General features: G+C 40.8%; 1 pseudogene; it reads right to left on the bottom strand.

The window, feature by feature from the left end:
- Window positions 1–218: 218 nt before the first annotated feature.
- Window positions 219–1,005, bottom strand: LOC101634969 (annotated as a pseudogene).
- Between the last annotated feature and the right edge of the window lie 3,723 nt (window positions 1,006–4,728).

Genomic DNA, 4,728 nt, shown 5'->3' on the forward strand with positions numbered 1-4,728 from the left:
AGCTATACTAACACAATAAATTTAAATAGACTAAAATTTTATGATGGAAAGACAAATATCAGTTTTCTTTACAAGCACACATTTATGATTTTAAGTTATCACCTGTAACAAAGAACAAGGAATGGCTGGGAGTAAGAAGACAAAAAACAAATATTCATCAAATGTAAGTTAATAAAGCAGACAGTGTAGTTTGGTGGTTTTTTGGTTGACACCAGTGTTTATTTCAGAAAGAAGGGCTTAAAGATCTGATCTTTTCGGTAGGTTCCAGCTTCTCTGTTAGCCTTTGGGTTACAGAACTTGTATCCAGCAAAAACAGCTTTGTTCCTGGGAACCTCCTCAATCCAGATAGGTTGGTTACATTTGGCAAGATGCTCTGAATGGCAGAAGGTACCAGCACCACCCTGCCACACCTCCATCCCCTCACCCCCTTTAGACTGAGCCAGTTTGCAGGCCTGGATGGATTAGGTCACCAAGTCAATCTGGTAAACCTTCAGCAGCTGGTAGTTGCAAGCCTTCTTCTCAATGGTCTAGGCTATCTCCTTGGGGTTGGTGACTATGAGGTCATCCCCCAGAATCTGGATGTTGAAACTTGAGAGGACTGACGTCCAAGTAGCCCAGTCATCCTGGTCAAAGGGGTACTCAGTGGAAAACACAGGATGGTTCTTGGTGAAGCTCTTGTACAACTCTCTCCAATGATGTGCTGTATGGGGTCATTAGGAGATTTAGAGTCAAGGCTGTACTTCGCATAAAGAACACAGAAACCGCCACATCCATACCAAACACCATCTTGTCTGGGTAACCAGCCACCAGGATGGCATTTCCAAGACCTCAATGTTCCCTAGGGAGGTGGGCGTGAAGCCTCCCTCATTACCCACAGTGGTGGCATCCTTCTCTGACTTGGCCTTGATGACTCCCTGCAGGTGATGGTAGACCTTGGTGCCCATGTGCGTGGCTTCTTTGAAAACTGGCCCCCAGAGGCAGAACTAGTTGGCTAGTTTCCAGCATGGGAGTCCACACGGATCCCATTGAAGAGAAGGACCGAGGTCCTTATAGATTAGAGGTCCCTGCAGCAGGGGACTCCCTTCTTGGCTGTTCCAGTTCTGCACACAGCCAGGGGACACACCCAGGATGGCACTGGACTTATCCTCCATTAACTTTTTCTTGATCTACATACTTAGTTTCTTTTCCAGCAGAGCAGGATCTAGTGTTGAGTGATCTACAGACTTCAGTACTCCTTTCACAAGATAGTGAGAGTTATCTCAACCTCTTAGTTACAGAGTATCATAGATCTCATGGAATCTCACTGAACATACCTGCTCACAAACTGCTGGAAGGGTGGTGTGCTTGTCCACCTTCACGTTGGGGTTCCCCTGGAGTCTAAGATTTCCCGGGCAAAGTTTTTCTGCATGCCCATGGCTCTGAGGTCTTTGCTGGGGTTTGGGGTGAGCTATGAGTCTAGGTGGTAACTGGGACAGTATCCAGCAAAGTTGAATTTAAAGCAAAAATCATCACCAGAGTAAAGAATTCACTACATAATGACTTAAGCTCCAAGATACCAGGAAGATCGGACATTAACACACACAATAATGTTTGTGATTGTTAGCATTCATAAAGGTTGAACACTGATAAGATTCATAAAGCAAGCACTGACAAAATTAGGAGGAATATTAACAAATCAACCCTTATAAAGAAGATTTTTAAGGCATCACCTCTTTTTCTTTTTTTTTAAAGATTTATTTATTTATTCATATAGAACTGGGGTACAGGCCATAGATTTGGAGGGTGAGAGGATTCACCAGAGACAGAGTGGGGAGCAGAACAGGCAGATCAATGAAGTACACTGCTGAGGGAAGCAGCGGGCGGGTCAGGAGAGGTCTGCCACGCCATGTGGATCTCCTCCAGGGCAGGCGGGAATCGAACTCATGCGGAAGTGGCTTAAGCTTCTTAGTGCAGTGCTTTAACCCGCTGCATCACCAGGGAGGGCCAGGTATCACCTCTTAATTGACAGATCAGGTAGACAGAATTAATAAGGATAGAGATTTTGAGCAAAAATAATGGATAAATTTAAAATATGGCACTTAACACTTAAAGAATACATAGCATATTTAAGCATGCCTGGCATTATCAAGGAAATGGACTGATGCTATCCTGTAAGGAAATGTTTAAGAAAATTTCATAGGCTTAACTCCTATGCAGACTGTAGTATCTGAGTCCATGCAATTAAATTAGAAATAAATAACAAATAGATGCTCAATATATGCTTGGAAATTGAAAAACTGTAATTCTATGTAATTCCTAGATTAGAGACTAATAATAATGGAAATGAGAAAACATTTGATAATAAAATGATAAGTATCCAAATTTGTGATAAACCAGCACAATTTAGAGGAAAAGCTACTCTTACACATACATGCTCAACGTAAAAGGAAAATGAGTGAGGATCCAGATTAAGAAATGGAAGACACTGCAGCTGTGACCAAGCAAAGGACCCTGAAAGAGGGTTGTCCTGGATCTCCTAGTTGATTTACACAGTCACAGAATTTCTTGTAGGAAAAAAGGGAGGCAAGACAATGAGAGAAAGAGATGTTTGAGGAAGCAAGTTCAGAGAAAGGGAAAGAGATTTGAAGATGCTATGCTACTGGTTTTGAAAATGGGAAAAGGGCCCCCAGCTAAGGAATGTGGATGGCATTTAGAAGGTAGAAAGGAAAAAGTGACTATTCTCTCCTGGAGTATCTAGAAGGGAATAGAGCTTTGCTAACACCTTGATTTTACTCCACTAACTGTAAGGTAATAAATTTACATTGTTTTTGATCACTAAGTTTTTAGTAATTTGTTCAAATGATAAGAAAATACAGTGGGGTTGGTTTAGTTTGGATGGTTCTTCTCTTTCTGCATAGAGTCACATCTACTCAGACTATCCTGGGCAGGGCACGTGGTTGTGGGAGTTTCCAAGAGAGCAGAAGTGCTCTGGTCTAGTGAGACTTGCATTGTGGTCTCTTGGGCAAAGAACAGCACAACCTCATATTCCAGAGATGAAAACAACAGATCCTACTGCTTGATAAGAAAAGCTCTGTCCAAAGCACATTGAAAGAAGGAAACTATTAGGTCTGTTGTAACCATCTTCAACCACTTTAGAAAACAACAAAGTTGAAGATGACCTGATGATGTAGCAATTATATGTCAAGGTCCAGTCCCTAGCGGTGGGAAGAGCACAAGGGACTACGGTGATGGTGCACGGGTGAATTGGTGGTGAGAATTTCATGGGGAAACCATACATTGCACAAAATCAAAGGATGATATAATGAACATATATTTTTAAAGTTTTTAAATGATGTAGTCCCCAGAGAAACACTTGTTCAGGTACTCCATGTTCATTGCAGCACTGTTGTCAAAGGAAAATATGCAAATAGTTAGCAATAACAGATTGGGTGAAGGCATCATAAAACAGTCATGCAATGGAATAGTATACAGCACTGAGAAATGAACAAATAGCTGCATATTTTAACATGGATGAACCAAATAAGCACATTGTTGTTAGAAAAAGACAAGTCACAGAAGAATACAAGCTTTGCATTTCTATTAATGTAAAATATGAAAGATTAAACAGCATGAAGTTCAGTGACACATGCTTTTGTGGGGAAAGTATAAAAGAATGTCGATTAACCCAAAGTTCAGTAAAATGGTCATTTATGTTCCATCTTTAAAGGAGATTTCCTACTAAGGGTTTTTTCCAGGGCCAACTGGGTGCAGAGTCCATACATAAAACAACAGAACAGTTCAATAAGGATTTTACAGATCACAGAATGGAACTACAAAGAAAGTGAACCTTAGAATCCATAGACTCAGTCTCTTCTAACTTGTCTGCCTTTTAGTTTGTGCATGATTAGGGCTGGACTCCAAGAAACTAGGCAAAAACCCAAAGCAAAACCCCACCTGTACAAAAGAGTTGTTCAGGAGTTTCTCTACTGATCTCACAGTACTAAGTATAAACAGACACAGTGGAAAACTGAAAAGTGAACACACCTGCTCTCAGGTGAAATGACAGGAGAGACACAACATCAGAGGAAGGGCTAGGTTGGAAGAGCAGGGGTAAAATTAAAACAGTGTACATATACTGTTTTATTTTATGTGCCAAATTGACTGGATAACAGGGCTCAGATATCTGATCAAACTTTATTTCTGGGTGTGTCTGTGAGGGTGTTTCTGAGAGAGATTAGCATGTAAGTCAATAGACTAAGTAAAATAGATGCTCTTCCCTCCCCCATTTTGATCCGTCTACCTTGCCTGCTTTATGCCTCAGGTCCATGGTCAGCTTGCAAGTTTTATAGTTTTCCTGACTCTTTGCTCAGTTTTAGAGATGATTTAGGGCAACCACATATTTTACTAAAATTGATGGGGAAATATTGAAAATAACTAAGGAAAATAGACATGTTACCTTCAAAGGATCTTTTAGAAATAATGGAAGCCAAAAAAGATGAAATTACATCATAAAGCTTGGAAGAAGAAAATAATTCCTGCCAACCTAAAAATTTACCTGTAGTAAAGAATAATTAAAAATAAATGTGAAGTAACACTGATTTAATTTTTAAAAGAATCATATGACTGGCCCTCCCTGGTGGTGCAGAGGGTTAAAGCACAACACTAAGAAGCTGAAACCACTTCTGCATGAGTTCAATTCCCGCCTGCCCCGGAGGTGACCACATGGCGCGGCAGACCTCTCCTGACCCG

The sequence above is a fragment of the Condylura cristata genome, unplaced genomic scaffold (assembly GCF_000260355.1).
Source record: "Condylura cristata isolate star-nosed mole 26May11 unplaced genomic scaffold, ConCri1.0 scaffold00002, whole genome shotgun sequence".
NCBI classification, from domain to species: domain Eukaryota; kingdom Metazoa; phylum Chordata; class Mammalia; order Eulipotyphla; family Talpidae; genus Condylura; species Condylura cristata.